The 25,678-nt window shown below is 43.0% G+C and overlaps 1 long non-coding RNA gene across 1 annotated transcript; it reads right to left on the reverse strand.

Moving 5' to 3' along the window:
- Nucleotides 1-1,383: 1,383 nt before the first annotated feature.
- On the reverse strand, nucleotides 1,384-25,264 carry LOC110340241. The gene is made up of 3 exons (XR_002382036.2): nucleotides 25,182-25,264; nucleotides 24,641-24,747; nucleotides 1,384-1,812 (listed from the first exon to the last, which is right to left on the reverse strand). It is a non-coding gene; the product is annotated as an uncharacterized LOC110340241 (long non-coding RNA).
- Between the last annotated feature and the right edge of the window lie 414 nt (nucleotides 25,265-25,678).

The raw sequence follows: 25,678 nt of genomic DNA on the forward strand, positions 1-25,678 counted from the left end.
TATTCCTCACAATGTGTTCTAGGGTTTTCACTCCCCTCTTTATCAAGCCACTCATGAAACATTGTGGAATGACTTATTTCACTCTTCAGTTAAACAGTAAGCCAGAATGTTTTACTCTTCTTATGGTGCACAGGCAAGCTATGTTCCCCCCCATCCCTGGTATGCTCCTTTCTGTTAGCTTCCTGGAGTTGCTGTAACAAAATCCCAGATATTAGGAAGCTTAAGAAACAGAAGTTCACTGTCTTACAATTCCAGAGCCTAGAAGCCCCAGACCTCGCTGTGGACAAGGCTGGTTCCTGTGGAAGGTTCTGAGGGAAGGAGTTGCTCCGGGGCTCTTTCTTCTTGTTCTGCAGATGTCTTTTCCCTGTGCCTCTCTCCACACTGTCTGCCTTCTATGTGTGTTTGTATTCAAGTTTCCCCACTTGCTATGAGGACACCAGTCACGCTCCAGTGACCTCATTTTAACTTGCTTACCTCTGCAGACACTTTGTTGTTTGTTTGTGCTTTCCCAGGCAGGGTTTCCTGTAGCCTAGACTTAGTCCAGACTGCCCTTGGCCTCCAAACGTAGCAGAAGTGACTGAAGCGGCTGGAACTGCAGGTATGTGCCACAATCCTTGTCTACCTCTGTACCCACCCCACCTGGTCATGATGTGAAGTACTAGGGTGAATATCTCAACCTGTGTGTGTGTGTGTGTGTGTGTGTGTGTGTGTGTGTGTGTGTGTGTGTAAGCCATTGCTTATCCCCTGTCCAGGTTCTTTCACAAAGCCTAACATACCCACCCGAATTACTACCCTGTGGCTTAAGTGCTGAGAACCCCCAGCTGCCCCACAACCAGGGTATCACTCTCAGTGTGAGCCTGTCTCCCTCAGAACTTACAACTGCAGCGGTCCTCAGCCAAGGACCAGCTCAGAGCGTACAGGATCATGGGCCGTTTTGTCTACAGAGCAGGTATAACAGCCCCCAAGGATCTGGCTACAGCTAGGCTCCTTGTCCAGCTTCCCTCCATCCACTGCCCTATCTTGCTTCCTTCCCTCTCTCCTCCTGCTGTGCCTTCTGCCTGGGCCGCTTTCACAGGGGTCCCTCAACACACTTCTGACAACAACATTCTTCCTCCTAAGACACAGGAACCATCTTTCATTTTCTTTATCACATTCTTAGCTCCTGGGCAGTATGCAGGGAGCCTTCCTGAAAATAAGGCAAAAGTGCCTCTGCAGGCATGTGCAAGCGCTTCCCTCTTCCTTCTTGATAGTTGCCAGGACATTAGTGCTGGGCCGGACAGGAGCCTTGTTTGCTCCTGTGACCATGTGCTGTTGTGCAAATTATAGATCATACAGCTTTTCACAGTGACCTTGACAAACAGAAACCAATTGCTATGGGGAAAGTGAAAGTAGATTGGGTTTAGTCGCAAAGATTGTAGAACTTGGTGTCATCCTCAACAATGACATGGACAGTCACAGAAATGGAAAAGGCCTTTGGAGTAGAAACTTCAAAGAAAAGTGGTATCTAATAGCACACGTCTAATGGGACCGTCTTCGTGCTATGTTATAGCATACTTGGTAATATTTTTCTTTATAAGTGGTGTACAGAATGGCAGGATATCTTGTGTTTTACAGCATCCTAGCTTTGGCCCTATACTTATATAGACCATTTATGGATGATATTCAACCACATGTTAGAGAACATGGGCTAATGTGACGTCATCTAATAGTTGTTTTCCTTCATGTTCCAGGAAGCAAGGAGACAGCAGTTCCAAGATGCCATCATCAAGCTATGCTTGTTCTTGATCACCACAGTCCCTTCAATTCTTCTACCTTAAAAAAAAGAAAAAGAAAAAGACTGAGTCTAACTGTGTAGCCCTGGTTGGCTCGGAACTCTCTGTGTAGACAAGGCTGGTCTTGAACCCATAGAGATCTCCTTGACTCTTCCACCTATGTGAATGTGTCCATGGAGGCTAGAAGAGGGCATTAGATCTCCTGTGAGTTGTCCAATGCATGCGCTAAGAAGCAAATTTAGGTCTTATGCAAGAGCAGCCGAGTGCCCTCAATTGATGAGCAGCTCTAGCCACAGCTTGTGGGTTTGTATTTTTTATTTTGGGGTTTTTGGGTTTTTTTGTTTTTATTGTCCCTGTGTGTCAGAAATTGCAACTTTTAAAAGGATTTTTCCAGAAAGAAGGATTGGCACTGTTGTTTGTAGAATCTGTATGGAAACCTTAGAGAGGTCCAATGAAAGGCTGAACTCGTCAATGCTTTTTACTTAACCCCTCATCTTTATTGATTGTCCTAATTTAAGAGTCTGCATTTCTTGTCAGAGTTTTTATAATCTATTGGTCATCTACCAGAGCAGGAACCAGCAAATTATATCCCACAGATCAAATGTGACCCCCCAATACATTGCATTTGTACCAATTCACAATTATATAGCCACTATTAAGCAGCTAGGACAGAACTGAGTAATTGTGACATGGCATATGGCTTCCAAAACCTGAAATATATATTGTCTTACCATTAAAGGAAAAGTTTTCTGATCCATGTTCTAGAGTCTAATGAATTCTATGCAGCCAGTAGTTATATGATGATACCTTAGCTCCTTCAGGACGTGGCCAAATATCAGAGTATGTCTCTTACACATACAGTGTCATTTAATCCCCACGACAATCCTCTTGTTTCTCTTTGTGGATGAGGAAACTGAGGTTCTATATCCTCTCCAAGGATAGAGGGTGGGGAGCCAAAATGGGACTTGAATCATTCAGTCTAACATCAGCTCTTCATATGCAGCTCTGCCCCTGAGGGCTGCACTGTTTAACTCCTTATGTTTTTTTCCCCTTTGGTGGTGGTACTAAGAATTGAACCCTGGACCTCTTGAATGCTAAGCAAACGTTTTCACCAAACCTTGAGATTTACATTATTAAGTGTATTTCTCCTTAAGGGTTTTCTGGGGAGCACTGATTTGATCCTTACTTTGAAACTGGTCATGAAAATACTAAACCCAGGCCCAGTTCCCTACAGTAATAAAAGGCAGACAGTAGGCTTGGTTGGCATTTGGCAGACCCATTTTGCCCTTCAGTACTAGCATTTTTTCCCTTCTAACCCTTAAGACATGTGAAGACATTGTTGGCCTAATACAGCAGACCTAACAGGGACTCTCTAGGCCTTGATTATTTCATAGCCTGTTTTCTATGCTTTGTGTAGGCAAACAGGTAAGAGATGTGGAATTACTTCTTTCACAGGTCCATTATATAACTCCATTGGGTTGGTTAGAAGCATGTAGTTGAAAAAAGAAAGTGGGCAGACTTTCCTAGTGTATTTCTTCTTGACCTTTGAACATATACCACTGAAGCAGCAATCATTATTTTATGATGCCCAAAGACTCTTTTTAAAATTTTAAAGTACTGGTAGCCTGTATCAAACAGGTAGGTTACCACAACCAGACTTCGGTGTGGGGCTGTAATCCCATGGAGTTTTGCAGTAAGGAGAGAACAACCAGATGGGACTTAGAGGAACCAGAAAGACAGAGCCCAAAGAGTAGGAAGACAGGCGGTGGTAAAACAGAAAGGGGTGAGAGAGATGGTTAGGTAGGTAGGAGCACTGCTGAGAAAGTACAAGGACCTGAGTTAATTCCCCTTAGTTCCCATAAAAATGTGAGGGTGACCATGTATCTCATTTGGTTTCTATTGCTATGATAGACGTCACGGCCAAAAGCAACTTGGAGAGGAAAGGGTTCACTTCTCTGTGCATTTCCTGATATCAATCCTTCATTGAGGGAAGTCAGGGCAGGAACTCCAGGCGTGAATTGAAGCAGAAGTCCTGGAGGGGGTGCTGCTTCCTGGTTTGTTTCCCATGGTTCACTCAGCCTGCTTTCCTATATCACTTAGGACCACCTGTGCAGGGGTGATACCACTCCTAGTCGGGTAGGTCCTCCTCTTTCAACTAACAATCAAGAAAACACAGATTTGTCTACAGGTATTCTGATGGAAGCACTTTTCTCAACTAAGGTTCCTCTTCCCATTTGACTCTAGCTTGGCATAAATTGTGACCCCAGCAATTTGGTGGGGTGGTTAAAATCAAAAAGGGTAAATTGTGACCCCAGCAATTTGGTGAGGTAGGAGGCCAGAGATAGTCTGGGGCTTCCTGGCTATAAGCCTCGCTTCAGTTTCAATGAGAGACCCCGTCTCAAAGGCGTAATGCAAAGAGTGGTAGAGCAGGACGCCTGACATCTCCCTCTGGCTTCTGAGGACACATGGGTGAGCGAACACACACATATATATGCACCACAAACATCACACACACACACACACTCACACACACACGCATGCACACACATGTCAAAATAAGAGAAAATGAAAAAATAAACACAAATTCCTCTTGCAGGTATCCACACGAGCTTTGCAGGTACAGGCAGGAGACGAGACGCAGAGGCAGAGGATGACACAGCTGTGAAGCTAATCCTTGCTGACATCTCACATTTGAGATCATCATTGTGGCTGTTTCATACCTGGCGGATGCAGCCCACTTCTGAGGATTCACAGGGAAACAGGCAGAGAGAGCGACACACAGCAGGACTTCAAAGAGGTCAGATGTGTCTCAGATGCCAGCATGAAGCCAAACAGCTTCTGAGGTGATGTTGTCCACCCAAAGACTTCATAGCTGGTGGTGCATTGTATTTACATGTTGGTTTGTTTTCCTCTGGGTAAGTCTGAGCAGTCTGTGTTTGCTGTTGGATGCACTGTTCCTGGCTTGTGAGGCATTTAGTCGACAGCATCTGTAGACTGAATGCCTGTCCTACAGGATGCAGGACATTTGAAAACCTTGTGGCACAAGAGGTCCCCTCATAATTACATTTCTGCAAGTCTCCTTTTTCCTCTCAGGCTGTCCTGAGTCAGGCCCTTGTGTCCTAACAAGTGGCAGGTGAAATTCACACCCAGCAATCTGTCAGAATTAGGCACTGACACGATGGTTCCCAGAAGGTTATTTTTGTAAAGGTGCAACATTTGTTGTGTTAAATTACTTTGAAACTACTTCCCATGATTTTGGAGACCCTTTTAGCAGGGCCCAAAAGAAATTGGACTCTGTGTTTGTTTGCTTAAGACAAAGAGAGATATGAGAACACTTAGTTGGGTAGATAGGGAAATCAGGGAGGAACTGGGAATCATTGAGGGAGGGGAATTAATATGATCTAATTATATTGTATGGAATTTTCAAAGAAATGAAAATATTAAAAAATCTCTGGAGAAGATATTAGAGGAAACTTATCTGTCTTTTTCCTCCTTTCTTCTTTCTGTGTATTTTTGTTTCTTGAAATAGGGTCTTACTAGGTGGCCCTTGCTGGCCTCAAACTCACGGCAATCCTCCAGCCTCAGTTTCTTTTTTTTCTTTTCTTTTTCTTTTTTTGGTTTTTCGAGACAGGGTTTCTCTGTATTATTTGGGAGGCTGTCCTGGAACTCCCTCTGTAGACCAGGCTGGCCTCGAACTCACAGAGATCTGCCTGCCTCTGCCTCCCAAGTGCTGGGATTAAAGGTTTGCAACACCAACACTCGGCTTCAGCCTCAGTTTCTTAAATGCTGTAATTATAAGTGCGTGCCACCACACTCATCTTAGCAAATATGATTTTTAAAAGATTTACATGTTTGTGGGGTGTGTGTGAAGGTACATGAATGTACATGTAGAGGTCAGAGGTCAACTTTGGGTGTTGGGAGCCAATCAACTTGTTTTATGAGACAGGGTCTGATACTGGGCCCTGGGGCTGGCCAGTTAGCTAAGCTGGCTAGCTAGAGGCCCCAGACGTTATCTGTGTCTTCCCAGTGCTATCTGTAACCCTGGTGCTATGTGCCAGCCAGTGCTACGTGCCACCCAGAGCTACGTGCCACCCAGTGCTACATGCCGTCACGTCCAGCTTTTTCCTCTGTGGAGTCTGAGGACTGATTCTAGCACTCATGTTTGTACAGGAAGCACCTCTTTGAGCCATATCTTTAACTCTCCCCCAGACCCCGCCCCATTTGAGACAGGGCCTCAAATATCTGAGGCTGGACTTGAACTTGCTATGTAGCCAGGAGTGACTTATACTCCTGATCCTCCTGTCTCTACCTCCTGAGTACTGGAATTACATGTGCACACCACCAGGTCTGGTGTGTGAAGTGCTAGGGATAGAGTCAGGGCTTCATGGGTGTTAAAAGAACATTCTAGTAACTGAGTTATGTCCTTCACCCTCACACTGTGATTATTATATAGACCTTTTAAATTAATTATGACATCAGCCTTAAGAGCCCAAAACACTTCTATCATAATTGTGTTGTTTTTTCCTTTCTATTTTTTTGCTTCAAAGCCCTGCAACAGGACCAATACACTAACACATTTATTAATTATCTTTATTTTTGTTCTGCTAGCTTCATCATACCTCTGAAAGGAATAATTGCAGAATTAGTGGGAGCGTCCAATGATGCATTTAATGAGAGAATAATCAGGTGATGTTTCATTTGTACTAAACAGACTGCATTAAGCAGACTAAACAAAGAAATTCACTCAAGAAACAAAACTATAGACTAGGTCAGAGTTGAGAGAGGTTAGGATCTGAGTGACCAACTGAATGATATCGAGTGGGCACTGGGGAGAGCCACTTGATCTGAAGGAAGGTGGCAGAACACTGCTCTTCTGGCTCAGTTAGAAAAGCTTGTGACTGCGTGTGGTTCCAGAAAGGTGGTATGCCTGACTGGCTTGGTAAATGTTTACAGTTTCCACCATCACAAACACAGCCCTGTCATAGTCCAGTGTCTGCTGCTCTCACAGGGTCCCACAGACTGGCTACGTTCTGTTTGTCTCATAGTTCTTCAGGCTGGGGAGTGTACCATGGGGGAGTAGCTGGTAAGGGCCTCCTTGTTGGGTCACAATATGGCAGATGGCATCAACTGGGAACAAGAAAACGGGGAGAGCAGAATGGACCACACTCTCTTGGTAACTAACAACTAACACCCTCACAGGTGAGGACATCAGTCCATTCGCAAAGGCAGAGTTGTTAGAGCCAAATAACCTCAAAGGTCGCAGTGACAACTGTATTTCAACATGAGTACAGGAAGGGACATTCAAACCACCACAAGTGACTCACAAATGACTCCACAAGGATGCCTTGATTTAGGGAATGATCAATAGTGGGAAAGAGGACAAACAGAATACATGAAGTTTGTATTTTTTTTTAAGTCTCAGAATAATCACACCAATCCACAGGCATAAGAATGCGGAGGTGCCCACTGGAAGACACCTAGGTCTGATTCATATTCATCAGCTCTCTCCAGGTCACCTGCTCCTACAGCCAGAACTAGTTCCCCATCTCTGGGCCCATTATTTTTGGCTTAGTGTGTTTATTAAACACCCAGTTCCCATCCTATATGAAATTAAGTTTAGACAAGTGACTTGCTGATGAGAGGTCACAGTTCCCCAGTGTGGGGCAGATAAACTTTCCAAACTTTCCAAACTTTCTAGGGATATATCTGGGCAATTCAGTGTTTATTAAACACCCAGTTCCCATCCTATATGAAATTAAGTTTAGACAAGTGACTTGCTGATGAGAGGTCACAGTTCCCCAGTGTGGGGCAGATAAACTTTCCAAACTGTCCAAACTTTCTAGGGATATATCTGGGCAATTCAGGAGTTATATGGTGACAGCTGTGAGAAGAGGGAGCTGTAAGGACATGCAAGGGTGTCCTCATGTGACCAGGAAAGGTGAATTTCACCCATTGCATAGTGGGCTAATCCTACATCTAAAAGAATAGTGTTCAGACATCTGCCCACCTGCTTCCTTCAGTTAGAAGACTGAATAAATGTGTCTCAGTTTCTAAGGCCTAATATCAGGGTTATATGGCAAAGTGAGGGAGGGGCACCAAGGATCTAGGAGGCAACCCATTGTTGGCAAGAACCTGACTTTTGCATCGACCAACACAGTTGATTGCAGAGCTTTGGCCTCAGCATGGTAGAACAGATTGAACCGTGATCTTTGCAGAATGATGGATGCAAGGAAAGCCAGCAGATGGTTTACAGGGATCTGGCCAGAGCACTAATAGCAACAGAGCTAGTGCTTGCAATTGCTTAGTCAGCTGAAGCCCCACACACTACACAGACAAGGGAGTGGGCTGTTCCAAGGTTGTATAAGGACAGCCACAGTGCAAGTCCCAGCTGGGCAAAGCAGATTTCACCTAATCTCCTAAGCGCTCGTCCTGTGGGTCCAGCCCCACAGAGCTGCACAAATTCTCTAGGGGTGGCTCCATTCAAGTGTGCAGCTTCATGCCCGGGGACATTAGAACTCATCTTTGGGTGGTATCTGCAGCTTACCAAATTAGGAAAGTCTGCATCTGTGGAAGTTGTATTCTGATACCAACTTTTTCTAAGCTCTTTTATTTAGTCAATTATTTTTGACTGTGTATATAAAATAAAGCTGGGTCCAATTAAGAAAATGTGATACAGGCAGTTTCCCATCAGGAAGGGAAGTATTGGGCATTGGGTACCTAATTCACATGCACACACACACACACACACACACACACACACACACACACACACTGAATATCCTTTATCTAAAGTACCTGAGACCAAATGTTTCAGATTTTTGAACTGGGAATTTTTGGCTATTCATAGTGAAATCATAAGATGTCTTAGGATGGGAGCCAAGAGGAAACAGTAAATTCATTTACATTTCCTGTGTAATTCATACTCATAGCTTGAAGGTGATTTCGTACAATGTGTTTACTGTTTCTGCACCTTGACCCTGACCTGCCATGTGAGAGGAGGTGTAGAATTTTCTACATGTCAGTGCTCAAGAATTTTCAGATTTTGGAGCATTTTAGGTTGCAGATATTTTGGTTAAGGATGTCCAACCTGTAAATATATTCCTAGACCCAACCCACAAATATTCTGATAGGCTCCATTCTATGGTTGTTGTTGTTTTTCTTTTGCCTCTGGGCTTTTACATTTCTCTATTTCTGTGTATCATTTCTTCTTATTCCGTGTCTTACTGTGTGCTTGGATGGCTGGCCCTTGGAATCCTCTTCTCCATCTCTTGTTCCTCTATATCTCCTCCTAGATTTCTCCTTCTATTTATTCTCTCTGCCTGCCAGCCCCTCCTATCCTTTCTTCTGCCTTGCTATTTATTCTCTGTTCAGCTCTTTAATAGACCAACCAGGTGTTTTAGACAGGCAAAGTAGCACAGCTCCACAGAGTCAAACAAATGCAACATTAAAGAATACAATAATAGAGGGAGTCATTATAGGTTTGAGGAAATATCTAGCACTAGTGAGATTTCCAGAGATCTACAAGGATGACACCAACTGGCAAACTAAGCAATAGTGGAAAAGCTACCTTAAATGCCCTTCCTGGATAATGAGATTGATGACTATCTTATATGCCATCCTGGAGCCTTCATCCAGTGGTTCATGGAAGCAGAGGCAGACACCCACAGCTAAACACTGAACTGAAGTCTTGGAACCCAGTTGCAGAGAGGGAGGAGGGATAAGCAAAGGGGTCAACACCTGGTGGGTGAAACTTACAGAAACAGCTGACCTGAACAAGGGGGAGCTCGTGGGCCCCAGACTGATGGCTGAGAGGCCAGCGTGGGACTGATCCAGACCCCCTAAATTTTGGTGTCAGTGAGGAGGCCTTGGCAATCTATGGGGCCTTGGATGGTAGATCAATATTTATCCCTGGCATACAAATGGACTTTTGGAGCCCAATCCACATCAAGGGATGCTCTCTCAGCCTGGACACAAGGGCGGGCTAGGCCCTGTTCCAGATGATATGACAGACTTGGGAGATCCCTTGTGGAGGGCCTCACCCTCCCTGGAGTGGAGTGGGGATTGGGTAGGGGGTTGGGTGGGTTGGTGGGGGCGAGGGAGGAGGAGAGGGGGAGGGAGCTGGGATTGACATGTGAAGCAAGCTTGTTTCTAATTTAAACTTTTAAAAAGATTAAAAAAAGAATGCAACACATCTTTGCATCATTGAACAAATGTTCAGCAGCATAAGCAAATGTAACACACCTTAAAATAATATTCTACAACATCATTGCAATCACTAACTTTTCCAAGAAGGTAGTTCATTAATATTTCAGTTAGAACAGTATTCAGCTAGAGGAATCAGAAAAATCCATCTATAGGAGCATTAAAAAAAATGAAGAGAAACAATTTTTCTCATGCAGGCTGGGGAGATGGCTGTGTGTAAAATGCCCGAAGCATAAGCATAGAGCTGGAGTTCAGATCTCCAGCATTTCATTAAAAAGCCTGTTACTCTGTCACTGAGGTGGGGTGGGTGAGTGGAGGGGACAGAGTAGGTCCCAGGGCCTAGCATAGTCAGAATGAAGAGTTCCAATTCAGTTTTAAAAAAAGAAGGTGAAAAGTGAAAGAGAAAGACCCTTGATAGCCACCACAAGCACACTGGTATATGGGTGTGTGTATAACGGTGGTGGGGGCAGAGAACACAGAGTGACTGTGGCAGCTCCAGCCATCCTGTCTAGACAGAGGACATTGAAATGCAGAAAGCAACAATGCTCATTTCACCCATTTATCTGCTTTTCAGGGCCTCGATCTGGGCCATGTGGACACATCCACCTACTAGGAAGCATCTTCAGCAGGCAAGTAGGAGAAGCCGGGAAGGCCTTGGGAGCTTTCAGTACATCGACTACAATTCATTCTGGAATGGAGAAGAAACTCCCTGCTCCCGCTGCCTGAACATCACAATTGAGACCATGTTTTCTTCTGCCTCTGTTACATATTTTCAGTGCTGAAAGCAGTCACTCCAGTTTGCTTCTTTGAGATAGCTTCTAATAGTGTTTATCTAAGAATCAAGACTCTCAGTCAAGATTAGCCTTTGAGTGGTTGCCTGGCCTAACTAGGTATTTTAGCAATGTGCAGTCTGAACATGCCCTGGGGGGTCCTGTCTTTATTCTCTACAGTTCCACTACACCTTCAACAGGGCATTAAATTTTGCTGAAATATAATCAAGAGTGGCAACTCAGCGCTGACCACAGCCTCACTGGGTCGGACATATGGGAAACTGCAGGATATCAAGGTAGCCTTGGTAAGCCACAGTGTAACTAAAGGAGTCCTTTCAAAGATACATTGAAGCAACACAGAGCAATCAACGGTTTACAAACTCCTAAGAATTGGAGTCAGTGACCTGCATTCCTGTGTGACTTTGCTTCTATCCCGTGTGACCATAGGCAGGGCATTAATGTCCCTGGAATTTTTGACTTCTTCATGTGGGCAACCTTGTTTATTTAATGCACAGGTCCTACCATTGAACTACCTCTGGCTTGAGACCCCCCCTTTTCTTTTGACATGAAGTTTTGCAACACAGTCCTGGATGACATTGATCTCATAATTCTCTTGCCTCAACCTCCCAAATGATAGGATTACAAAGTATGTGGACACAACACATGTGTGTCCACATGTGCACCCACAAGTAAATAAGCATGTAACTTTAAAAAAGTTACTTACAAAAGAACAGTTTGGAGAAAATGCATTGGGAGTGCCTTGCCTGCACTTATGCACAGTTTAACATAAGATAACAATGGATTTATTTTGTGTTTTATTGATATGGTCAAATACAAACAACGTGAGCTTTACCACTTTAGTATAGCGGAGCAACACTGTGGACATTGATTTGGGGGTGTTGTCATGACTGATATACATTTGAAGAGTGTTCCCAGGTTTTCAAACGGATATTCTATACCTATTAACCAGTAGCTTCCATCCCTCTCTCCTCGGGCCCTGGCGACTACCCTTCTACTTTCTCTCCATAAAGTTGATGACATCTGCATCCCATTAAGTAGAGTCACATTTGCCCTTGTCACTGATTGTCTTTTCTCTTTTAAAAATACATTTTTGTACTGATTATTTATTTGTGTGTGTGTGTCCATCTAGATGGCCCACGTTTCCTTCCTTCCCTTCTTTCTTTTCTCTCTTTCATATGGAACACTTCATGAATTTGTGCGTGCTGTCCAGATGCCGTCCTAATCTCTGAGCATTCCAGTTTGCGTATGTGTGCTGCTGAGCTAGGCACTGGCTTATCACTTAGCATAATGCCTGAAATGTCTGTCTATGTTGTAGCATGAGTCAGAATTTCTTCCTAATGCAAAATGGATTTCATTATATTGCTTTTGATGCCCTTGTCACATGACTTATACTTTCATACTCTGATGGACATTTAGGTCATTTTCCTTTTTTGTTATTGTCAATAATACTGCTATAAATATGGACATATAAATATTTCTTTGAGATCCTGATTTCAGTTTTGTTTTTGTTTTTTGGCAGGGGTGTTGAAAGAGATCTTACATAGCCCAGACTGACCTTGAACTCCTGATCCTCCTGTTTCTGCCTTCAGGGTGCTGAGATCACAGATATCTGGCCCTCTGCTTTCAGTTCTGTTCAGTGCGTGCCCAGTGGTTAGATTGCTGGACCAACAGACAATTCTAGTGCATTTATTTTGAAGAGAGAGACACCAGAGGCTAGGGATTTTCAGTGGCTTCCTTTTGCTTGCAGGTAAAAGCCTAAGTCAGTTTAATGTAACTTAATCTTTCTTCATTTCAGGCAACAGAATAAAAACAGACAAATGGGATTGCATTGAACTAAAAGCTTCTACTGGGCAAAGGAAGCCAGTGAGAATACGACTATAGACTGACAGAAAATGCCCATAAAAATCTGTACCTGAGAAGGGTTAATAACAGAATATATAAGGAACTCCTGAAATCCAAAGCAACACCCCCAAATAATGAAATTAAAATATAGGCAAAAGGCCAGCTGCCTTGGTATTAGTCTATAGTCCCAGCCACTTGGAAGACTGAAAAAGGGGAACATCTGGAAGCCAGGACCTAGGCTAGCCTGGGCAACAGGAGGCAAAAAACTCAAAAGCCACAAGACAAAGAGGGCACAAAGCACCTAACATCTCAAACCCTCAAGAAGGTGACCACCTCCTTCCAGTCAGAATAGTTGCTAGCAAAAGGGTAAAAGAAAGATGCTGGGAAGGAGATGGAGAAGTGGGGATTCTTACATATCCTTGGTGGGATTGTAACTGATGACAGCCATTATGAAAATGGCATAAAGTTCTCTCGGTCAATGAAAAATAGGACATCGTGTGATCCATCAATGTCACTGACACGTATATGTCCAAAGAAGAATGATAGAGACATCTACTGCTGCGGCATCGTTAGTTGTAACCAAGAGCTGGGCACAACATAAATGTCCACCACGGGATGAGTACAGAAGTGTGCCAGGCAGTGTTTGCTAGAGGGGCAGAAGTGATTCGGCGAATATGTATATTAAAAGGGTATGCATCAAAGTGGCTTACAGGCTGTGGTCCAGCTAGTCCAACAATGGCTGTCTCCCTATGGAAAGGCCAAGAGTCAGTGATCGTTCAGTCTGAGAGACTCAGCAGTCTCAGTCTGGTGCTGGAGTCCCAGAAGTACCTGGGGAACAGCTGGTCTTCAATATACACTGAAATCTCAAAGAAATGGGTTCTAATCCCCGTAAAGAAATGCCTTAGCAACAGGATAGATGAACTTGCCAGTCAGTGCAAGGGCAAACAGGCAGAAAGCAAAGGCTTCCTTCTTCCATGTTGTTTGATGTGAGCTGCCACTAGGAGTAGCCAGATTTAAGGTTAACCTTCTCACCTCAGATGATCCAATTAAAAAAAAATCCCTCATAGGCATACCCAACTGCTTGGATTTTAGTTAATTCCAGATGCAGTTAAATTGAAATAAAAATTTAGCATTATGATAAAGAAAATGTAATACGTACACACCACAATATTATTCTGTAATCAAAAGAATGAAATCTTGTCATTTGCAACAACTTGAATGGACCTGGAAGATATGATGGTGAAATAAACTAGACACAGACAAACCCTGCATGATTTCACTCATGAGCGGAATTTTAAAAGGTTGGTATCATAAAGACATAGTATAAACTAGTGTTTGCCAGATGCTGGGGAGAGTAGTAGGGTAATAGGGTTGGGAAAATATGGTAAGGTAACGCAAGCAAGCATAGGGAATAACTTGGCAGTCAGAGACTCTGCTTGGCTTGGACTATACTCACACTCTTTTCCTAGCAATGCACATAGCAACTTGTTGGCCACCTGGAACCTCCCCTCTGCATGTGCATGGGATATGTCCATCCTCTTTATGCAATGGAAATTTGTTACTCCCCTTAATAAGCCCGTGATAATGCCCCATTTTTCTTCAAAGACACCCTGGAAACATCAAAGAATCACTTCAGTTGACCAATCTGACCTTAACTAGTTTGGCATACATGAGAAATAAGGCAAACCATGTCCCCAAGTGAGCTTTAAGGAGAATCCCATATTGCCATCTTATAATTAGATGTGCATATGATTAAAATCAAATGTAGTAGAAAAATGTTTGTGCAACTTAATCTACCAATCAAAACTGAGCTACCCAATCCACATTCCTTAAAAATCAAACTCCTTCTTCTCTTGGCCCCTCTCCAAAAGGAAGCCACAAACAATAATCAGTCACTTGATTGCCCTCACTCATGTGACCTGCTGTCAATCTTGAAAATGTATTTCTTTCTGATTTTTACTATCTCTTCCCTCTATTAAAGGGAATTGCTACTTTTGCAATTTGTGTGAGACTTCATTTCAATTCCTTGAATGAGAGGTCAAGAACCTGGAGACACACAGTCTGGACTCTGACCATTGCTAACAAAAGGGCACTGAGTCCCATTTAGACAGTACAAATCAGTTTTGTGTGCTGTTTCATAGAAGGGTAATTATAGTTAGCAATATTTTATCATATGCTTCAAAATACCTCAAGAGGTGATATGAATATTTTATTCCAAATATGTGGTAAATATTTGAGATGAGAGATAAATGAAATATCCTGATATGTCCACCATACAACATACTTAGGTATCAATGTACCACACTGCACTCCATAAATAGGGACAGTTATTATGTCAACTAAAAAAATTCTGCATTGATTTTGCTATTAGTGTCTTGCACAGTATCCCCTCCCCCAACCTGAAGTTCTAGTGAATGTCTTGGAATCCCTAAAACAGGCCATGCTTTCTTCTCCTTCTCTTCCTTTTCCTCTTCTGCTTTCCTGCTCTTCTCCCTCTGTTCTCTTCTTCTACTTCTGCATTCCACCCTCCCTTTTCTCCCCCTACCTTCTTCCTCTCTCTCCTCATTCTTGTTCCCTCTCTTCCTCCCCTTCTCCTTTTCCTCCTTTACTTATGTTTTTTTCTGAGACAGGCAGCACTCAGGAATCGAGGCTGGCCCTGAATTCACAGCACCCTCCCTGTTTCAGCCTCCCAAGTGATGGGATTTCAGGTGGAAATCATTTGGCCTGGCTTGGGTTAGGTTTCCTAACATATCTTTTCTTTCTTTGTCTCATGCATTCCCTCAAGTGCTGCAGTTCACCGGTCCATATTTCCTCCATAGCCACCTGCTGTGTCCAACAGGGACTTGATGCATCTCAGATAAAACAATATTGAATTAATGAACAAAGAAGATGAAGGAGGCTGAAATTTTTGCTCATTGCTTGTGATATAGTATTATAAAATGTAAGCCACGGTAAAACTGTTTTCTGAAGGGCAGACAGATCACCTAAATATGTGGTGTAGAGACCTAGGGCCTGATAAAGTAGAGAACTGTGATACCCAGGGTTTGCCAGAGTTGTTACTAACTGCATGTTACCTCTTGAAATTAGGGGGTGGGGCATGTGGCTCTGTCAGTGGAGTGCTTGCCTAACTTGCACAGAATGCTGGCTTTGTTCCCCAGCACTGCATAAAGCAAGTGTGGTGGTGCTCACAATCCCAACACTCAGAAAATGGGTCAGGGAGATCAGAAGATCAAAGTTATCCTTGACTACATAGTAGATTCGAGGCCAGCCTGGGAGGCATGGGACTCTGTCTCAAAAGAATGCATTATGGCTGGGGAGATGCCTCAATAGACAAAGTGCCTGCTTCTCCAGCATAAGGACTCAAGTCCAAGCCTCAGTACTCATGTACAAAGCTGGATGTAGTGTGCAAATCTGGAACCCTGGTCCTGGGGAGGTGAAGACAGGATGATCCCTACAGCTGATTGGTCAGCCAATCTAGAAGAATCCATGAGCTCCAGACCCTGTCTCAAAAATAAGGTGGAGTGGGATTGAGGAAGATGTATACCCTAGTCTCCAGGTACATGCACACACATGCACACACATGTACATCCACCAAACAAGCAAAAATAAAAAACCAGTTAAAATCTATTACAATATACATTCTGTTTTTCAAATTCCCTAGTCACAAGTCAGGTGCTCTGCAGGCAGCAGCACCTGTATGCCGTCCTCAGTAGTACAATTGTAGGACAGACAATCATCACTGATACTCGTGAGTGACAACTCTGCTGAGGAATGCATGTCACAAGTGATGCAAAAAGAACATTTGGAGTATCCCAGTTTCTAAGTCTTGCTCTTAAAAGTGACTCTCCATGAAGCCAGAGATCTCTGTAGATGAGTCTCTGTAGATCCAAGACCCATACTTGAGGAGGAGAGGATGCTGCTGAGTCTGGTACTTATTACCTATATTCTATGGTGGAACTGATATACACATACATATGCCTATAAACATATGTATATACGTGTGTGTGTGTGTGTGTGTGTGTGTGTGTGTGTGTGTTTTAAGGCAGAGTCTCACTGTGAGCCTGGCTGGCCTGAAACTTGCTGCATAGACCAGGCTTGCCTTGGGCTTACAGAGGTCTGCCTGCCCCTGCCTCCAGAGTGCTAGGATTAAAGGAGTGTGCCAGCACACCACACCTATGATAGATACTATAATCCCGGAGGAAGAGAATCTCTTGGACCTCAGTGCTAGCAGCAGGTATCTCTGGTTAAATCACGGTGTGATTTTCCTGTCCACCACATCCCCCTTTGCACTGATGTAAATGGTCAGAGTCATGTTATTGACCAATTCTAGCAGATTCTCTACCTCCCTTTAAGAAGTACCCTCAGTAGGCTGGGGATATGGCTCAGAGGTTAAGAATGCATAGTCCCCTGCAGAGCACCCCAGTTCTCAAGCTGGGTTCCCAGCACCCACATCAGGAGGCTCACAACCACCCTTAACTCCAGCTCCAGGAACATATGATTTGATACCTCTGGCCTCTTAGGGTACTTGAACTCATGTCATATATCCTCACACAGATACACATATATAATTAAAAATAATAATTTTTAAAATCCTGTAATGCATTTTTTAGGGATGGATTGCTTTTTAATGAATCTAACCTATTTACTTGGGTGCTGTATAACATTCCATATTAATACTACATTTTAATTCTTTTCCCTTTGTTACCAGATATTTGGGTTATTTCCATTTTCTCTATTAAAAATAATGTTCACATTAATGAATGCTCACACCTAGAAATAGGACTCCTGGGTTGTAAGATGTTCTTATTTTCAACTTTGTTGCATTAATTTACTCTCTTGTAACAGTAGGGTTTGAACCCTGGGCCTATGCATGCTAAGCTCTTCACTCCACATTTATTGCAGCACTGTACGCTGCATTACAAACCCTGTTAGTTGCTACCCATTGCTGCTTTTCCGGTGCTAGAGAGACAACCTAGAGCTTTGTGTTTGCAGCTCTGGGGCGCTGTCAAACCACGATCCAAAGCTGTCTCATCAACCTTCCCACTGGGCGTGGGTGGAATGCTGTCTCACTTTCCACCATCATGTGAAATGATGCTCATGTCCCCCAATATCGTGGGCTTAGGTGACCTCATCTTGCTTTGCATTTTCCATCCCACGGTGATGCTCTCCCTCTTTTCATCCTCATTTGTCCATCTGGGGGTTTTCTTCGGTGAACTTCCAATACATATCCTTGCTCATTTTCGATTGCATTACTTGTTATTTTCCCATGGTTGATATTGAGGCAAATCTATTTTCTTGGTGTTTTGCCTGTGAGCCTACCCTTTAGCAACTGAACCATCTCCCCAGCTCCATTTTCCAAATACTGTTTTATTAAATACAATAATATACCAAAAAGCTCACCCCTTTCAAATACATAAATCAGTGCTCATTCCATACATCCACAGAGCTGTGCATGCAGCACAACTCTTTACGCTAGTTTAAGATTTCTCTACTTCTCTCTTTATATGCACGCGTGGATACATGCCACAACACACATGTGCAGGTTGGATGACTTGCGGTCGCCAGTCCTCTCCTTCTACCACGTGAGTTCTGAGGTTTGAACTCAGACCACCAGGCTTGACAGCAAACACCTTCATCCCCCAACCCCTCTCTCTGGCCCCACACTACTTAATTTTAAGCCCTAATCTTAGTGACCTTCCAAGGCAAGTTTATATCCACTAACCCATTTCCATCCTCCCTCACCTACCAGCCCCCGGCAATCACCAACTTAATGTTTATCTGATACATCTGTTTATTTCGGATACTTCTTATAAATGGAATCCTACAATAAAGTCCACTTTGAAACAAGATGGCTAGTTAGGGTAATTTGGCATTTTCTAATTACATACGTAGCCCACTGTGCTTAGATGCATTTTGCTTGCATTGCAGTGCGGGGGGGGGGCTTCTACCATGAGGTCTGATGAACAAATACATGTTTTTAAATCGGGACTTCCTGTGGCTGGTATCTTTCACCTTCAAGGATTCCTGGGGGATCCAAACCTCCCTTTGAAAACCATTGGCCCAGAGCAAATTGTAGTCTAAACACAGCTCTTGTGAGAGCAGAACAAAATTCAGTTTTGTTTACATTTGGCTGAACTAAAAGGGGTCATTTCAAGAAAGAGTCAAGGACCAGAGAAGGAAATGGCCTGGAATGAGTCTGAAATATTTAATGTTTAAAAATCAAGGATGTGCAGGAGCGCTTCCAGCTATTGTCAATGGCATGATGGAGAAAAAAAAAAATCAAGTGTTCAGGTATTCAACCAAACCAAAGTTCCTTTAAGGACAAAAACCATAAAGCACACATTTTTATATGTATATAATAGAGCACATACTACAAAAATGAACATGTTTGCCCTGAGGCCCCCCAGGGAGTGCATCTCTTGAGAACTGTAGGATGCAGTTGTGGAGGAAAAAAGTGGTCCCTAACCAGACTGAAAATATATACTCGGCATTTCAGGGACTGGTTAAAAAGTAGCGCCTGGGAACTCTGATCAGCAAGTCAAAGATAACATCTGCATATTTTGCTTTTCTAACTCTTCCAAAGCAAGCAATGGTGGCCATTGATTTTTTTTCCTTGCACGTTCTGATAGGCGAGATGATGTTTTAATTTTTATGAATTTAGAGTTCAGTTTGCCTTAATTCCAGCAGTAGTCTTTTTATGCTGTGATACAATTTATGGAAATATATGTTTCAATATTAATCTGGTATGATTTTCCCCCAAAGATATAAACTCTAAAGATGCCCATAACTTCTCTTGAATCTCCCACAGCTCCAGCGGGGCTTAGCGGATGCTGCATGATGCCAGACACAGATAATGACCATGGACATGTTAGTCAGGCTGACATCTTCTCCTAGGAAGTGTGCATATATCAAGCTCTTTCAACATTCAGTAGGTTCAAGTGTAAACAGTATTGCAATATAAATGCAATATATTTTGTGGACTTGAAGTTTCCTCTTATTTCTCAACAGTTGGCCTCATCTTTTTATCCTGATTTTAAGGAGAAAATTGCCCAATTCTCTAGTGGTTCCTTGAAGTGAGAGTAAGGAAATTCATGAGACATTCACGGTAACACTTCAGTAACCTCAGCCAACAGTGGGAACACAATCTAAAACAGAGAATATTTTTTGAAGAACCAGAGTTTATTACTTTCTGGCACATTCATAAACTAAAGCTGCAGACAAGGTGTTTTCATGTCAAGGGATCCTGGTCTGTGTTTATGTCTCATTTGTGATGGATGGGGAAGACACACAGGACATGAACATGCTGTAAGAAGCTTGTGTAAATACACTCAGAATATGAATCCTCTTAGGTTCTTTATTAACTTGTTTATTGAAATATTTTAAAGAGGTAAGCAGCACTTTAAAGTATTTAAATGTTCAAGGTTGAGTCAATAATACCAAAGGTTCAAACCACAGATACTCACCAAGGAAACCAATGGGGACTTGGGGTGGAACTCAGTGGGTAGACTGCTTGCCTAGCATGCAGGAAGCCTGGGGTGGAGGTAGTAGTCTCAGAAGCTCAGAGTGCTGCAACATTTCTTACCTAGAGAATGGCAGTCACCATGAGGTAGCTACAGATTGATCCTCCTACAACATGGCTTCAAGATGCCATTTCCCATTCAAAAACAGTGTTATTGTATCTCTAATATAACCAGTATTCCAGTGCTCAAGGGTCCCTTTTATTTGGTTCTTTTTTATGTTGCCAGCCTGGTCTCTCACTATAACAGAATACCACATAGGCTTTAAGAGGTCGGTCTAGGCACCATTACCCTGTCTGTATTTTCACAGTACCCCTGGGCCTTTGTTCATGATGGTTCCTTGGAAGACATGCATTCACATCTCCAAATCCCAACTATAGTTCTAGGGCAAACATGCGACCAAATTTATATTCTTTGGTCACGATTAAAGTGGATTTTATTACAGTGACAGGCTAAATCATGCACCCTGCCAAAGAGCCCCACACTCACATATCCTGGCAAGCGCTTTCCTGAATGATCTGTCCCAGCAGTCTATTTATTTATTTAGAGAGTGTATGTGCTATGGAAAACTGTAGCGTAAACGAAAAGGTTGACAGAAGATGCGTAAGGAGAACAGATAAATAAGGGGAAGCATGACTGAATTCATTGGCAACCATTGGAATTGTTAGTCCATGTTGATTTTTTCCTCCTCTTCCTCCTCCTTATCCTTCTTTTGAGACAGGGTCTAACATGGTCCAAGCTGGTCTCAAGCTCTCTACGTAACTGGTCTCATTTTGAACTCCTAGCCCCTCTACCTCCACCTCTTGAGTGCCAAAATTGTAGGTGTGAACCACTGCACCTGACATCTGTACTGTGTTAGTATAGGTATCTTGTACATGCCTTAGAATCTGGGCATATGTTTAAACTCATAGATTGTACACTAGTGTGGATCTCTTCTGTGTAGACTTTAAAAAGGATAAGTCATAGAGTAGGAAAAATATTTACAACACATACATGGGACATGTATTCATATATATACATATTATTTGAAAAAGTATATATATTCAAATGTAAGAATAATAAAGCAAATAATTCATTTAAAAGTGGCAAAAGATTTGAACAAACATCATAGAACATATCCAGGGGTTGAGGCTGTAGACCAGGCTGGTTGTGAACTCAGAGATCTGCCTGACCCTGCTTCCTGTGTGCTGTGATTAAAAGCAGGGGCCGCCTCACCATGCTGGGGGTTTTAGTTCAATAATAGAATGCTCATCTGGCATCAGTGAGGCCCTGGGTTCCATTCCTTGCAGTACAATATCTCTGAACAAATGCAAATTAAAACCCTAATGTGAGTTTATTAGAACTGGTAAAACTAATAAAGTCATAAAACAACGTGACACTACCACATACCAATGGAGCTGAGGCCGGAACTGGTGGGATTGCTGGTGGTAAGAGAAAATGGTTTTATCCTCTCTGGAAAGCAGTGTGTGGTATTTTCTTAAAATGTTCATCATACCACATGATCCAGTAACTGCACTTCTTCTGTTTAGCCAAGTAAAATGGAAGCATATGTTCATACAAAAACCTGGACATGAGGGATTATAGAAGCTTTATTCATAATTGCCCCGAATTGGAAACAGCCCAAATTCCAAATGTTGTTTGGCTGTTGAAAGGATAAGCTCGGCAATCCATCCATACATCTTAGCATGCCACTTGGCAAAAGGAAGGAACTACTCATATGTGCAGCAAGGACGAACTTCTCTCATTTGCATTATGCTAAGTGAAAGAAGCCAGACTCCTATACCAGATGATTCCATTATGGCTTCTAGAAGAGGGGAGTGCTCCAGGAACAGAAAGTAAATCAGTGATCCAAGGGGTCACTGAGGGTCCAAGGAGGAGTTGATTATCATCAGATATAGGAATACTTTCAGTGACAGAACTGTGTTCTGTGTCTTGATCAGGACAGTGGTCACATGGTCATATGTATATGTCACTATTCACAGATGTGCATACAGTAAAGCGTAAACTTATTGCATGTAAATTATATTGTATAGTTTTTTTAAATGTCAACAATGGTCTTCAGATCGAGGAGAACTTACATTATGAGTTTTACTATTTCCATCAAATGTGATTTCCCATCGATCCAACAAGGATTGAGTGTATATGTGTGTCATCCATCGTGTTCAGCATTTTGCAATAGAAGTTTAAGACAATCTCGAGTTGTTCATGACTATGAGGCCAGATTTTGCTGTTGAGACTTTATCTGGAGGATTACAACTGGTCATCACAAGTCTTCCCATGAGTAAGGATTCTACATCTTACATAGGTGGAGCACAGTTTTTTTGTTTTTTAAATTACAGCTGTGTTCTAATGGAGAGGGAGATGAAGAAGCCAGCCTATGAGAAATGATATCGACAAGAGTGGAGACTGGGGGTCCATGTTTGTCTCTCTTACGGTCATTCCCAAGAAGGGGAAAAGGACGAGATCTCCCAAGTAAATTGAGAGCATGGGAGAGAGGGAGGTAGGAGTAAATGGAGGGGAGAGTGGGAGAGGGGAGGAGAACATGAGGGATCAGGAAGGTAGAACTGGGGTAAGAACAGAGAAGGAGAGCAAGGAAAGAGATACCTTAATAGAGGGAGCCATTATGAGCTTAACGAGAAATCTGGCACTAGGGAAATCTCCAGGGATTCACAAGGATGACCCCAACTAAGAATCTAAGCAATAGAGGAGAGGCTACCTTAAATGCCTTCCCCTATAATGAGATTGATGACTATCTTAAATGCCATCCTAGAGCCTTCATCCAGTAGCTGATGGAAACAGAAGCAGAGTCCCACAACTAAGCACTGAGCTGAACTCCTGAAATCCAATTTAGAGAGAGGAGTGATGAGCAAAGGGGTCAAGACCATGCTGGGGAAACCCACAGAAACAGCTGATCTGAACAAGTGGGAGCTCACAGACCCCAGTCTTACATCTGGGGAACCAGCATAAGATGGAACAGGGCTCCCTGAACGTGGGTGTCAGTTGAGCAGCCTGGATAGTCTATGGGGCCTCTGGCAGTGATACAGTATTTACTCTCTCAGCCTAGATACATGGGGGAGGGCCTAGATCCTGTCCTAAATGACGTAACAGATTTTGATGATCCCCCATGGGAGGCCTCTCTGAGGAGTGGATGGGAGTGGGATGGGGGACTCATAGGGGGAGTGGGAGGATGGGAGGGAGAGAGAACTGGGATTGGTTTGCAAAATAAGTTTGTTTTTAATTTTAATAAAAAATTAAAAAAAGAATGGAGATGGAGGATGGAGGTTTTGATCCCTGGCTGTCAAATTAAGGACATACTCTAGAACAAATTGGGGGTAGCTAGAAACAAGAGTTCCTCAGTTTAGGATTTTACACATCTTTGCTACTTATAAAGAATGGCAGTATATATTTTAAATCTTGGAACCAGGTCTTAATCTGTCTCTATATCATGACTGCAGAGACAGAAAAAAAAGGGGGAGTGTGAACTGATAAATTTTAAGACACTAGAAAGGGCTGGGGTGCTTGTATTTGTTATAGCCATTCAAGCTAACCAGTAGGCACAATTTGGGGTCACCACATTCAGAAGGGATGAAAAGAGGTCTGTAAGTGTGGCCCGACAGAAGAGTGAACCTATCACGTGCAAGGCTGGGTTCCATTCCCGGAACTGCAGAAGACAAGCCCCAAGCAAAAACGTAAGGCATGATTTCCAAGTTTCAATCTCCATGGGTTAACAATGAGAGAAAACCCAATAGAAACCTGACAGGGAGGGTTGTCCCATTTTGTTTGGGGCTGCCTGTGCAAATGATGCACACAGTTTGGTTGTTTTTTTGTTTTTTTGTTTGTTTGTTTTGTTTTGTTTTGTTTTGCCCTGGGCTGCCTTGCAGGTCCTGGAACAGACCAGGCACTCCTGCTGGAGTAGCTGCTGACCTGGCCAGTGACCCAGCTGTGCCCTCAGTATGGAATGCTCTTCCCAACAGAGCTGCGTAGTTCTCACCCTTCTTTATGTAAGTCCTACCTTCTAAATGACATATGCCCATGTACTCTAAAAGCAAGCAAAACAACAACAGCAAAACCCCTGTGACCAGCCTTCTCAAGCCTCTGTGTCTGTCTCCACTTTGCTTTCCCATAGGGCTTATCATCTTCAAAGCGTTCTTGACTGCTCAGAAAGCCCGCTGTTCACTGTCAACCTCTCTCGCTAGAATGCAAGCCCAGTATCAGGGACCATTGGCTATTTTGTTCAAAGACAGATAGTAGTTGCTCCGTAGATGTCTGAGGATACAATAACAATCATTACTATTAGCATCTGCATTACCATTAGCAGATGCCAGGCCCACACACTTCTCACCGTCCCTTGATGAGGTAAGACCTGTTCCTGTTCCCACAAAGAAGAAAACAGGACCGCAGAAGGGTTATGATTGTCTGAGCCAAGGTTGCCTATGAGACTAGAAAAGGGGGTGCCAGTCGTGAAAATGCTTCTAAACTCGGAAATATGGATCCCAGAAAGCAAGAGCACACTCACCACTGGGGGCTCCAGCACGTGAAAGCCCAGAGGGTTCTGGGTTGGCAAGTCCTTGGATAGATTGTGAGAGGAAGCCATTTCAAGGAGTGCATTCTCCATGAAAACCCCTGCAAGGAAGATATGAAAAAACGTAGGGGCAAGGAAAGGACTTTTGCACAGTAATACAAGTGGAATTAAATTCAAGTTTTTAATTTCTCAATAATCAGATTCAGTTTAAAGTCACATTTTTTTAAAAAAGGTAAATGCAGGCTGAATCTCCTTTATTCCCCATTTTGGGTAAAATATACTTAAAATAAAATCCACCTAATGATCGCAAATTACTAAAATTGCTTCACGTAAGTAATTATTTTGGTTTCTGTTTTACCCTGCAGACGGGACAATTTATTATTGCTGCTAATGAATCTCTAAGAATTAATTGTTGAAATGGGATTAACAACACCATAATAGTTGGAAGAAAATCCTAATTTGGATCATGTTTTCCTAATTCCGTCAGCAGCTTCTGATTATAAAAATAGTCTCAACCCCCTTAGGCGGGACTTACTCTTCCGGTGTCTGCGGAGGGCAGCGTGACCTTTCACTGGCTTTTGATGACCGCCCTCTTGTGGCGGATAGTGAGGATGCTCGTCTAGCTCCAGGGTTCTTTGTGAGATCCCAGCCCCACGTGGTCTAGAGCATTCTGGGATCTCCCTGGTGGATGATTCCCTTGCTTTCCTTTTCCTTCTCTAGGAGTCTGCATCGCTGTTGTTTCAATATTGTATTTTGTGTGTGTGTGTGTGTGCCAACTGTCGTTGCTGTGGCCAATTTTAGTCATATAATTATTTTTCTCTTCCTGTTTTACTGAGGTTATAAGTAAATGCGAGTAGAAGAAAATCAAGTAGGTTAAAAGGATTTCTTTCCATTCACGATTCTGACTTCACTCCTTCTCCAAATGGCTGCAATTTTTTTTTGTTGTTGTTAAAAATACAAGGCAGCCGGGCGGTGGTGGCGCACGCCTTTAATCCCAGCACTCGGGAGGCAGAGACAGGAGGATCTCTGTGA

This window comes from Mesocricetus auratus, unplaced genomic scaffold (assembly GCF_017639785.1).
Source record: "Mesocricetus auratus isolate SY011 unplaced genomic scaffold, BCM_Maur_2.0 Super-Scaffold_100013, whole genome shotgun sequence".
NCBI classification, from domain to species: domain Eukaryota; kingdom Metazoa; phylum Chordata; class Mammalia; order Rodentia; family Cricetidae; genus Mesocricetus; species Mesocricetus auratus.